Genomic DNA, 14,203 nt, shown 5'->3' on the forward strand with positions numbered 1-14,203 from the left:
AGGATGGATGGGTGACCAGGAAACTGCAGTCTGCCATAGTAGTGAAATATTTGGCCAAGTTTTGGAACCTGAGTCACTTTGTAGATCCAGAATCCATCAACAGTAAAAGAACCTGAGCTCTCATGAGGGACACTACAACACTATGTCAACTGTATTATCAGACATTTCAAGGGTTTCAGAGATTTTTGGGCAAAGGGTCTAAGATCATGTGAACACTCAGTAACCTGAAGCTTCATCGTGGCCTCCCGTGGAATTCTCACAGAGGTCCACCTCACAGTGAGTCCCAAATATCTGCGGACCTGCCTGATACCAGGTCACAGCTCCCAAAGGGATAAATTAAATAGGCATCCCTGATATTTGACAAATTATCTACATTGGTTTGTGGGCATGGATCGGAAGATGTATTACCGTGGGAGAAGCCAAGTGGGAAACTTGCCCAAGATGGCAAGTCCAACACAATTCTGCATCTCAAGAAGGAAGAGAAGAGATATTGGCACTACTTTTGATGACCAAAAGAGGTCTAAAAACATCAGACAGCCCCTCAAGGTGACAACGAAATGCCAATCACTTAACCAAATAACAGCTCCAGTTGTAATAGCTTGTTTTATAATGTCTACGCTAGAGCAGATTAAAATGGACTCAGGTACATGCTGCAGCCTTTCATTTGGCAAACTATATTCTTTTGCATCCTTCTCAGGCAGAAAGCTCAGAAATAATTCCAATTAACACGGGATGGGTAAAAGTAAGTACTTTCAATCTTGCTTCCCAACTACGTTAACTCTCTGAAGTTGTTTTATAACAGAGTTTGAAGAGAACTGAGTTCTCTGGACTTCCTTTAGAATTATATTGATCCACTCACTGGCATCGTATTGACTGGAGTGGACATGCAAGGATTGGAAAGTTTCCTGGACCAGAGGAACAAAGTCTGCACTTCGTTCACAAGCATGTCAGCTCAAGATGAGATTACATGACAAAAATACACAGTGGCCACACCTCAGCCCTCCCGGAGAAAGGCCCTGTAAGACACCAATGAGAGGAAACAGTGGTAGAACTTCAGGCAATGAACCTGGCCATCCACTTCACGAGAGAGAAAAAAAAAAGTCACCTAACACATAGCTGGTGGTTAACCATAACTGGTTAATCATGAGTTTGGAAAGAGAAGTAGTAAATAATTAATGCACTGGATTCCCTCTAAATTCATGTCCACCCATACCCACAAGATGTGACTTTATTTGGAAATAGGGTCTTTGTAGATATAATTAGCTAACATGAGGTCATCCTGGATGAGGGTAGGTCCTTTTCTAATGATGAAGAGTCCTTATAAGAAGAAGAGAGGACACATGGATACACAGAAGGAATAAGTCTCTGAGATGACACAGAGACACAGAGGGAAGAAGCCACAACACAACAGTGTCAGAGATTGGGATGATGCATCTACAGGCCAAGGAAACCAACCCTTGACAGCAGCCACCAGGAGCCAGGAGAAAGGTCTGGAACAGTTCCTCCCACACAGCCTTCCAAAGAAGCCAAGTCTGCCAACACCTCGATTTTAGACCTCTGGCCTCTGGAACTGTGTGAGAATAAATTTCTCTAGTTTTAAGACCTCCAGTTGGTGGTGATTTGTTACAGTGGCCCTGAGAAACTAATACGCCTGGGGACAAGAAAATCTGGGGAAAAGGCAAATGGAAAGACCAACGGGAGAGAGCAAAAAGTTTAACTGTTTTTGTATTTCATGTTAACACCCGCGAGAGAGCATCTGCTATACAGGAGGCCTTAAACATCCAGGTACATGGTGATTCGATGCCCGCCAGGTGCCCTGACAGTCCACTCCCGCAGCATCTCCGTAACTGCCTCCCTCCCTTTGTTTATTACATTAATATTTTTATTATTCTCAAATTAGAGAACATCAGTGTCCACCCAAAGGAGACGGTATTAAAATTGCAAGTGGGAAACAAACTTGAGAATTTAATGTGAAATAGAAAACCCAAAGCCTTTACTTAAGAAGTGAAATATGTAGTGTATATACATGCACAAACATGTGCACAAACGCACATAGTTACACATACACACGCCTAAATATAATCTAGAGAATGAGGCAACACTGTGCAGATATGAAATGTTGGTTATTTTGCTTTGGGTTTGGCTGCACAAGGGTGTGTTAAAAAACAAAATTCAAATATATTTAGTATCTATCATTCATGAAACCAGCCAAAGGATTGGAAGGCTCATGGCTGGAGCCCGGTTGTATCGTCTTTGTTTGGTCTGCATTTCAAGTTAAAATTAGCTCCCTTTTCCTTCCCATATATAAGCATGCTGTTATTGCCTACGAACATAGCATGACAGTTTCATAAGTAGAAATAAATTGTTAGATAGATACTTAGATAGATAAATAAATTTAAAAAGCCATATTGAAGAATAAGAAAAAAACATACATATATAAATAATATCTAAAGGAATCACCATGGCTACATAAATTCCTATACGATTATGATTAAGCGAGGTAGATTTTCGAAGCCTGATAGATGTAGAACAATTAAGAAGATATTATGGGAGGAACATAATGACTGAGTAAGTTTAATATATTCCAGTAGGGAAAATACAACATCTGTAAAGCCATGCATACCCCCATGGAACTTTGTCCCAAAGCAGTGTCACAGTTAGAAGGACTCAGTCTAAGCAACCAAAAGTAATTTCAAGATATATAAATTTTTCATGACAATCCCCTAAATCACCCATAATTAGGACCATACATGATTTTGAGTTTTAAGCCCTCCATTGTGATATGTATTTTTTGAATGCACGATTCATACAGTGGCATAGGCATATACTATAAATAAGGCAATGAAAATTTAATTTTGCATTATTTTAAATTATATGACAGAGGGGAAATAATTCCATGCATGTATAGCTTAACTCCTTTCAAATTTAATAAGTGCATTCTTTGAAGCCAGCACAATTCACATCCCTCACTTCTGTTTTTTAAGCTGAAGAAATGGGCATATCCTCAGGAGAACTGAGGATGCATCAAATGTATCCCTGCTTCAATAGCCTGATTCCCTTCCACACTATGGCTGTGACCCCACTTTTCTCTCTTCCACTTCACTAAAATAAAATTTCTAATCTTTACACATGAGGTACTTTGCTATTTCCATCCTCTCGTTTCCTTCCTGGCTCTCTCCCACCTAATTCCAAAAACTTCTCAAAATGAAACAGCAATCTAGACAGTTCTCTGTCATCAGAAGGGGAAAGAAAAATCTAGGAATTGTCAAAGGTGAAAACATTTTATCCTGTAATACTAACAGTGACAATGAAACATGAAGAATCAAGTAGGAAGGCACTGAGTCCACCTTATGGGTTTACTATGTATACTTACTATTTTAAACCACACAAATTGCCATATCAGTTCATCGAAAAATAACCAAATATTGGCTCTTTCATATGATTTGGCCCAATATAATAAGGTACATAAAGAAATCAACTCTTCACATCCTTGGTGGGTAAATAAGCATCAAATAATCCAGTCACCTGTCTTACCTCTATTACTCTACAATTCTCTGTTGTTGCAAGTGCCGACATGTGGGCTTTTCCAGAAATGTTGAGGTCATTTATCTCCATTATTAAGTGATGTCTTATCACCCAAGTGTTCTAGTGACTCTCTACTTAAGGCAGAGACCTCTCTTTTTGCTGATCTTATCCAGATATCCTTTCAGAACATCTTTTTGTAAATTGAAGTTTTAGTTTCAGATGTACAACATAGTGATTCGAAAATTATATACATTATGTACTGCTCACCGTGATAGGTTGTACAGTTGCCATCCGTCACCATACAACGTTATTACCATATTATTGATTATATTCCTTATGCTGTACTTTTCATTCCTATGACTTATTGATTTTGTAATGGGAAGTATGTACCTCTTAATCTCCGTCACCAATAGGTGACGCCTATCCCCTTACCCCCTCCCTCCCATCTGGCAACCACCAGTTTGCTCTCTTTATTAATGAGTCTGTTTCTGGTTTTGTTTGTTTGTTTTGTTTTTAGATTCCATGTATAAGTGGAGTCATGTGGTATTTGTTTCTGCCTACTTATTTCACTTAGCATTATACCCTCTAGACCCACCCATGTTGTTGCAAGATTTCATTTATATATATAATATATTATATTATTATATAGTATATTTATTATATATTATATATTATATAATAGCATATTATATATTATATTAATAATATTTCATTCATATATATATATATATTTGTGGGGGCGCCTGGGTGGCTCAGTGGTTGAGCATCTGCCTTCAACTTATCCTGGGGTCCTAGGATCAAGTCCCACATCAGGCTCTCTATGGGGAGCCTGCTTTTTCCTCTGCCTATGTCTCTGCCTCTCTCTGTGTGTCTCTTCTGAATAAAAAAAATCTTTTTTTAAAAACTTATATATTTATATATGTAAGTATATATCTGGAAACACATATATATGTGTATATACAATAGCTATAAAAATATATATACCACATCTTTATCCATCCATCTACCCATGGACACTTAGGTCGCTTCCGTATCTTGGCTATTGCAAAAAATGTTGCAATAAACATAAGGGTGCATATATCTTTTCGAATTAGCGTTTTTGTTTTCTTCAGGTATAAAACCCAGAGGTGGAATTACTGGGTCATATGGTATTTCTATTTTTAACATTTTGAGGAACCTCCATACTGTTTCCTTTCAGAACATCTTGGTTGTTCCGTAAATCCACACAGGCCCCCAGTCAACACCCAAACAGACCTCCTCACTCTAAACCATAGCCTTCTTCTAACATTTTATACTACACACTCTGGAATCTTTATTTGTATTATTTTCCGTAAGCCCTTCATCATTTTTAGAAACAAAAACTGTGCATGCTCTGCTATCTAAGTCAAAGAGTTGCTCATTTCCTATTGTGTTTTTATTTAATTTAGTCCAGAACCAAATATTATGATAATATTTTAATGCCAATGAATGATGTCAATGCCGAGGCTGAAAAATGAAACCAAGTGATGTCATGAACTTTATCAGTTGGAATAAAACAGGTTGATTGTGGTTTGCAGATTAAAATTGGTTAATCATAACACATGTAGTCTTTGGAAATGTGTGTAAAACCCATTTCACACGTGCCTAATAATTCTAGAGAGATTATTCCAAAGGGGGAAAAATTACCTTCATCACTGGGCTTCCAAAAAAATAAGCAGAAGTGGATTAACGTAATTGCTTAATTAACAACATTCACCAAAAGCCTCCAAGTGTATAGAATTAATCATCTTATTGTAAGATTCATTAGAAAGTAATGGGCATAGTGAGAACATTGCACATCTGGGAATAATTTTGTTCCATTAAAAATAAAAATAAATACACCTTAGAAAACACTATTTTGACAATAATTTCGCTCCCTGCTTTGTCTTAAAAACAAAGGTTCTGTTCACTCACACAGTCTATAAATAACACACCATAATCGTATTTCCAAGAATCTGAAGTATGTGAATGACAAGAGTCACAAGATGATCCATTTTGGTAGCATCCTTTTCCCCCAAAGAACCTCTGAGCCTTGATAAATGGTCAGTAAAAGTGCGAAAATCTATATTATTCTTTGTTCCATGAGGATTATATTTTCAATATACTAGTTTATAGTCATCAGAACCTAAGCTCTAGTTAGCAGTTTATAAATTGGAGGTTTAAAAACTGATGTATAGAACTTATTTTCCAAATATAATTAAATAGTTAAAAATAAAATACCTTTCAGTTGTAGGGAGAAGGAAGAAAGGAAATTAGCATTATCAGAAGGGGGTCAGTTGTTCTATCCTTTGACATTTAAGTGATCATTATTAAACTACCATTAACTCTAGCTTCCTGAAGACAATCAAGTATGAAATCACTCCTTGTAAAATGTCTTCTGCCATTTTCAAAGATTCATTATTGTTTTGGGATACACTGGGTAGTTGTGATTCAACTTCAAATTGAGAAAGACATTTGATTGTTCCAACAAATTACCTAGAGGAAATGCTTCTGTTTTATTCTCTTTTTGCCTCACATGTGCAGGGTCAATGGTCACTGGGTATGAGGGTCATTGGGTTTTGCTCATGGTTAGGTCTGATCCCCTTGAAGACTATAGTTTTAACTAATGTAAACGCCAATGATAACTTCCAAACTAGATCTTTAGACCCTAGTTTTTTACTGACTTTGGTTATCCATATATGTACAATGTTAGAGGTAATAATAGTAAAAACACCAATAGCTACTAAGTTTAATAAATATTTAGGTACCAGCTGCTGAATTAGCTTAACTAAGAACACTTTGCCTTTACTTCTATTTTCCTCCTGGATAAAACCTTTAAAATTCTCCTTTTTCCTCCATAATAATTCATCTCATACCCTCACTTTTACGTACCCCATTTGGCAAGACGAAAGCTTGGAAGGTAGCCAAGGACCATCTTTTGTTCCTTAAACATTTCCCTTGTGCATTTATTCCACCCCTGCCAAGTGGTTTATCAAATATTCTTGTAACATAAAAGAGTAAAAAAAAAATCTCCTGCTGAAGAAATAACATTTTTCCATATTGTTACATTATTAATGAGTCTAGAAAGTTCATTTGAATTGTATGGCAGCAGTCTCCAGTTCTAATTAGAATCACCTGAGAAACTTTAAAAACACATTTTCCTGGGACCCACCCAGACCTACTACTCTGAATCTCCCAGGGCAGACCAGAAACTCTGGATAGATTTTATCAGTCTCAGGTGATTCTGGGGAGGAGCCAAGTTTGGAAACCACCGATCTATGGAAATAGTTTTTGTATATACCCATAGCCTCCCATTTACCAATATTTGACCAAAATATTTTGGCAAGAGACCAGAATTTGGTCACACAGAAAAGATATTGATGAACTGTTTCTTCATCTTTCACTTCCAATAATTTCCTTATATCCCATAAAATGACAGAGACAAGACTTAAGATAAAACAAGCATTTTTCAGCCTGCTTCTTACCCTGGAGAGATACTTAAGGAAATACTTATCTAGGGTTTCCTCCTCCAAACCCATGCTGTCTACTTGCTAGGGTGTGTTAAGTATTACAGAAAGCCTGTGCTGATTCTCAAGCTACTGATAAGAAAGCCATTTTATTTTTAAAGCTATGGAGTAACAAAATGAACAGTTGTCCAATATCAGTGTCATTTTTTGATTCTTGGAAACATGGCTAACAGTACAAAACTTTGACAAATCTCTCTGAGGTTTATTACAGAATTTACATCGTTTGTGTGAATCCTAATTCATACAAATTTGGGGAGACAATTTACTCAATCCACAATTAAAAAGCAAAAACTGTACAATTCTGTCAAGATAATAACCAACATCATGGTCAATCATATAGTATCATTGAATGACCTTCTTTTGATACTGAGTATTTGAAAACAAATACTGCGCCCAGAAATACAAACTGTGTGCTTGCCAGAGGCAGAGAATGAATATGACAGCATAAATTCTATAATTTATGCACAAAATGTGTGTGTAAGTTTTGGTGAAATTGAAATCAGATTGAAATTTTTAGGAGATATTTGTTAAATTGATGCTTTCTTATGTTCAGATGAACTGAAATTTGTCAGGGATTTCTTTTCCACTATTTTCTTTTTTAGTATATGCAAATTCAAGTTCAATTTGAGTATGTGGAGACTTTGCATCCTTCAAGTTACTACCTTTATAACAAGCAAGATATTAATAATTCCGTATTATTAACATGTTTTCATTATGACCTAATTGTTAGCTATACTTACATGTTTCCAGCACTTTGTGGCTTATAAAATGTTTTCACATATATCTCATTTCCTTGATTGCAACGTGTACCTTCTATTTACATTTTAATACTTCTCAAATAATTGGATGAATCTTAAAAAGCAATATGCTTACTTAACATGCTAAATGTGTTCTTTCGTCAAAAGCTTTCTACGAGCCTTATTATAATCCATGGCACGTTACAATCAAGGAAATATGGTATTATTGTAGCTGATTCTAAAGACAATACTGTAAAGTTGACAGGATTTCTATTTTCCTCATTTAAGCAACAAGGAAATTATGCCGTAATTAAAACATAAGTCTTTGGATTCCAGTATGCCTCCCAATGGATTGTACACTGCTAAAGTTATCATATGTCAAAATGTACATTTATTTTAACATGAAAAAGTATTTAGTTTGAAAACAAACACGCAGACAAAAGAAGAATATGGTGGTGTGTGGTATGGTTTTGTCTAACAAGGGCTTCCAAAAGGAAATATAATATGTTTAGTTTCAAGTATCCCTTATACAAGGAGAGTCATGTGGTAAGCATCTCTGTGAGGCGTGGGGCTCAGGCAAAGCAAACTCCATCCTTTCAATTTCTTTGTTTGCTGAAGAATGCTACCTACCTAATACCCCATGATAATCTTTGGCCCGTGAAACACGCCAAGCTCTGCCTGTTTCTCTCAACTTGGTGGTGACAGCTTCCAGCTGGACACCTGATCAATCATACCTGTCATTGGTCTCCATGTCTAGGGCGTGATTGCTTTTGTTTGTTTGTTTTCTTAGCTTGCTCTGCTGCTTTACTGGCAAGCTTCCTCGGTTGTCCATTAAAAGCCAAATGTGAAAGTAGCAAACTCCACCATCTGGGGAAAAGGGAAAGGGTCTGGCACATCTCACTGGCCTTGATTGTATCAAAACTCCTGGAGGCAGCAGATATTTTCCTCAGTGCAGACATGTTTTGGCTGCAGTTGGTCCTGAAGAAAGAGGAGAGGTGGGTTTGGGTGGTGTTTTGGTTTTCATTCTCCGTTTTCCTTTCCTTTCCTTTCCTTTCCTTTCCTCTCCTCTCCTCTCCTCTCCTCTCCTCTCCTCTCCTCTCCTCTCCTCTCCTCCCCTTCCCTCTTTCTTTCTTTTCTTTTTTCTTTTCTTTTCTTCTTTCTTTCTTTCTTTCTTTCTTTCTTTCTTTCTTTCTTTCTTTCTTCCTCTCTTTCTCTTTCCTTTCCTTTCCTTTCCTTCCTATCTTTCCTTTTTTCTCCTTTTTTTTTTTTTTTTTTTTTCTGCCAGATCTCTTTATATGTTGAACATGGATTGGATAATAGGATAGAATGTAGGATGTCTTTGAAGATTCCTCCTGCAATGAAATTTTTATCTACTTTGACCATTCAAAAGAGTACTTCAATCTCCACAGACACGTGACTGTTAATATGGCTTTTCCAAAATATAAGGGCCTTCTTTGGCTCCTGGAAGGAAAGTATTACAGTTTATATTTATTTATTCAATGATCTATGGAAGAAGTGACATAAAACACTTCTCTATTAACCTTTCTTTTTTTTTTTAAAGCCCCAAACTGTGAAGCTTAGCAGCAAGCAGGATCTATGAGAGCTTATCAGTATGTACTCAGGGTGAAAAATGGCATAAACACACAGCAACCCTCCCTGGAACCTAGAATTTTACATCTTTAGAACCTCTCTAGCAAAGCATTCTGAGGAAATCATTCACAGGTACACCTCTTCTTCGGTGTGTTTCTTTTTCTATTCTCACTGTGTAGGTGTCAAAACATGTTACCAACTAAGGAATATGTTTCATTTCTCCCAGGCTACTACAGCATTCTGTAGGATTTGACTTCTGCAGAAACAAGGAAGAAAGATGTCTGTCTGTGCAGTGCCCCTTAGGTTTTGAGGACTAAAAAGCACCTGCCATGCGAGTGGAAAACAAGGAAATTAGGAAACAGCAGCTTTCAAGTTGCGCAAGTTTATAAATGCCCACCTTCACTGACTTACAAAGGGATCACGTGCCAATAAGCCCAACAAAGCTGAAAATACTGTGAGTCCAAAATGCGCTTAATATGCGTAACCTACTCAACATCAGAGACTTGTCTACCTTAAACATGCTCTGAATACTTACATTAGCCTACAGATGGACAAAGTCATCTAACACAAAACCTATTTCATAACAAAATGTTGAGGATCTCATGTAATTGATTGAGCGCTGGACTGCGAGTGACAAACAGAATGGTTGTCCGTGCACTGGCTGTATACCCTCGTGATTACTGGGTTGACTGGGTGTGGCTGGTGATGCCCAGCATCAGGGGACAGGATTATAGTGCATTTCACTATCCCAGAAACAGATCCAGGTCCATGAGCAGGGGCCATGCTAATCTTCTCTGTATGGGTCCAATTTTAGTGTATGTGCTGCCAAAGCAAGCACCAGAAACAGATCCAAATTCCAAATTCAAAGTACGGTTTCTACTGAATCTGTATCATTTTTGCATCATGGTAAAAGTGAATTATCATAAGTCTGGGACTTTCTGTAGTCACAAAGCAGATAGCTACAGCAAGGACTCAGCTCCTACAGGACCACGCGGAAGGAAAAATATGCCCATATCCACCTAAATACAATCCAAACATAGTGTCTTAAGTTTGGGAAGGACATGTATGAATACACAAGATCTCTATATTCCAGAGAGACAAACATAACATCCTAGAGAAAAAAAAAATCTTGGTATCATTTCTAGCAAGAACTCCAACAGCTGTGGTGTTGAGTGGGACAGAGCTGAAAGATGAAGCCAGCCCAGACTATCCTTTCTGCCACAAATGAAAACAAAGGAAAATAAAAGAGCAAAAGAAAATTTATTCATAAGCATATGCTCAATTCCCATCAGATCGAGGGCAGCCTTTTGGAAAAAAAAGAGCACCCACCTAAAGAAGCTACTAGATAATTCCTACACTCCTCCTCCTCAATCACCACTACCATTTTAAATATTTGCTTCTTTTTCAGACTTGCCTCATCTGGAACTTAAGTTAATTCAATGTAGCTGTTATTGTTTATATCACTGGGTACAGCATCCTGGGGGGCGGGGGGCAGGTGCATGGGTGATGAATTACCAAGATGATTAAATTGTTCATTTCTTTGACAAAGGAAAGTTTCCAGCATGTTTTGTCTGGAGTACCTCGCAGCTATACAGGATGATGTGCTATGATGCAACAAAAAATAGACATTGCTGTTATCATCTGTGATTAAAGTTTCATTCACATAAGTGCATAGAATACATTTTCACCATTCCTGTAAGAAATTGTTTCTTACTTTCAGAGGATTCCTATAACCACCAGTATTTCTATCCAACAGGAGCCGGAAATGAAATTTAAAAAACAGCAAGAGAGAAAGACTCAAAGTTTTGCATTGTGATGATTAAATTATAAATGCATAGAATTCTTTTTTTTTCCTTTTCAAGTCATTGTTATATTATTACAGGCATCTGCAAAATGGGTATAACATTACATGGGTTAGTTACAAATATACTATGAATATGAAGTACATAAAATTAAAGGATTGAACACCTTCATAAAGACCATGTGATTTATCCCTAATATCAGTTTGGAGGAAATTGGAAGTAGATAAGTAGCCTACACAGAAAAAGTCAAAGATCTTATTTTCTTAATGTAAAATGTAGATCCAAATCAATGGATGGCAATAAGAATCTTAATAATTTTAAGATAGTAACATAATCAGAAACTGTGGAATGGCAGGAAGTGTGGTTGATGGAAGCTCAAATCGATAGAGGTTTGGGCAGAGCACTGATTTTTTTTTTTAGGAACAAAGTTGTGATGACCCATACAAGAGTTTTGCCTTGTGGCAGTGATAATATAATGGGATATATCTTCCAAAAATAGCTAATACTTATGCTAAAGAAAACACATTATTACTGAAATTCCTTCCAGATTCCTAGGGAAAGCATATATGAGTTTGTGGTCTCTTATAAAGCTTACTGCGAACACATTTCGATTTTGTTTTGTTTTGAACATGATTTTATTCTCCAAGTCCTCAGCCAGCCAAATCTGTGCTTTATCTTCTCGCTTTGGTATGATGCCTGAACAAGGCCTTTCAAAACAGCTTCCTGTCTGGCTTGTTTAAAACATACCTCTTCACTGTCTCTGGGCTGAGCTTAAGGGAGGATATGAAGTCAACAAGTATAAGGTGAAAATAAATAACCATCCAGTTCAAACAAACCACTTGCCTCAGTCAATAGTTTCTGGCCCCAGTTCAGTTGTACCCAACAAAGTTCCTTAGATATCTCATTATCATGCTTCTTTAAGGTTAACTCTTCAAAGATTATCTTGTTTTGAAGTTCTAAACATCACAAATGCTAAAATGACTCAGGTATTATCATGTATTGATGATTCATGATGTCCTTCTGGAAAATGAAAACTCAGGCGTCTAATCAATAAAATAATTTTGAGTCTTTGAACTGGTTCCAGGTCAATTTTTCTTGGCAGTTTTTTGGCTTCCTGAATTATACTGACCCAAACCATGAATAATGATCTAAAATTGCACAATATACAGAAACCATCTGTTCGATAGGAACAAGAGGATGATGTCATGGGGCCATTTCTAATCTCGATTTAATGTCCTGCCAGTGCTGATGTCACTGGCTTGGCAACCCATTGGCAGACTCCAATTTGTTAAGGATGAGTAGGTTCAAGAAGGAAATTGTATCACTGAGCAGAGAAGGACTTCTCATTTTTTTCTGGATTGGAGGTGGACTAACGAGAAACAGCAAGGGTTGAGAGTAGAACAACTGGTATATACTCCACTGCACTAAGAGAAGTACTACAGTTCACAAACATGTCCCTGTCTCATTTGCATTTGTCTTCTGAAAACCAAGATGTTGCAGAAGTTTTCTCAGAAGTCAAACATAGTTGCACCAAAATAAAATGGTAAGGAGTAGTCTTTGCTCAGCTGTCCAGAGGAAAATCTGGAAGTCAAACTGAATGGGACTGTATGACAGATGAACGATCTATGAACTCTAAGGTTTGATTTTTACCTAAGTGTTGAATTCAGGAACCATAACAATCATCCATCTACACTCAACCCTGAGAGATTTATCCTTTTTTGGGGTCCCACACAACAACAGAAGTGACAAATAAGTGATATTGAGAAGTTTGAGAGAATTCAAAGGAGTACAACAAAAATGATTAAAGGGTTAGATTATCACTTCTGGGTTAAAATGTTAAAAAATTTGGGACACTGTTGAAGAGAGGAGCAGTAAAGGAACATGAGGAGCTCAGACATATGGGATTCCTTGCTGAAGAAACTATTGCCTACATACCAAAACAATAGCAACAACAACAACAACAACAACAACAAAATGCTGCAGCTTTAAGGATTTAGCAGAGAAAAGAAATAATGTTTTTTCAAGGTAGCATTTTTGTCCGAATTACTGGTGTATAAAAATTGAATTGATTATCCACTTAAAACTGTGTCAGAAGGGCACGCGAGTGACTCAGTCCATTAAGCATCTGACTCTTGATCTCAGCTCAGGTCTCGACCTCAGGAATGAGTCCAAGCCCGATGTTGGGCTCCATGCTGCATGTGGAGCCTACTTAAAAAACAAAAACAAAAAACAGTGTCAGAGTTCTCAATTGTTAAATCATATTATTTCAGTGAATGAAGGTCAGCTTATATAAGATTTAGTGACTTCTTAATGAATTTTTGAAGTACATTTAATTAACAGACTAGATACATTAAAGTGTATATTTGTTATCTGATTAAATAATGTAGGGGGAACTTGTAAAAGCTGATGCCAACTGTCACTGGTCTAAAATAATATAATGACACAGTAGACAATTGTGAGTTTTTAGGTACACCTCAGAAGTGTACAAAAGAGTTACTAATTTACAATGAGACATATACATTGCATGTGAACATTGTATATGTATAGAGATGAAGCTCTATAAATTATCATATAAAGGCTTTCCATTTTAATTTTTTCCTTAATTTTTAAATGCAAAAGTTTCACACCTGTACAAGGACACAAATCCCATTTAATATTATTTTAAGATGATAGAGTTTTCCATAAGTTTCTATAAAGAGAAAGTTTGCAGGTCCGAGGAAACAAACAGATTCTGTTTCCGTCTTTAAAACTTTTTTGAAAACAGTTAGATTTTATGGAAATAAACTTATGGAAATTTTAATTATGGAAATTTTTTCCCAGTAAATCATGTTCATATGAACTTTGGAGAATAAAAATTGAAGGGTTTAAAATGTTTTATTATGAAAACGTAAAACACAAAAACATATATGGAGTATGTACTTTATGCGATTAAGGAGAATTGCTAAACAATTGTAAATTAATACCAAGACCCAGAGGGGATAGTCAAGGAAAGAAAGTTTTCTTGATTGCAGCCTAGTTAAGCAAT

General features: G+C 36.7%; 1 pseudogene; it reads right to left on the minus strand.

Moving 5' to 3' along the window:
- Nucleotides 1-10,141: 10,141 nt before the first annotated feature.
- LOC144287289 (U6 spliceosomal RNA) lies at nt 10,142-10,214 on the minus strand (annotated as a pseudogene).
- Nucleotides 10,215-14,203: the final 3,989 nt, after the last annotated feature.

The sequence above is a fragment of the Canis aureus genome, chromosome 16, assembly GCF_053574225.1.
Source record: "Canis aureus isolate CA01 chromosome 16, VMU_Caureus_v.1.0, whole genome shotgun sequence".
Taxonomy (NCBI): domain Eukaryota; kingdom Metazoa; phylum Chordata; class Mammalia; order Carnivora; family Canidae; genus Canis; species Canis aureus.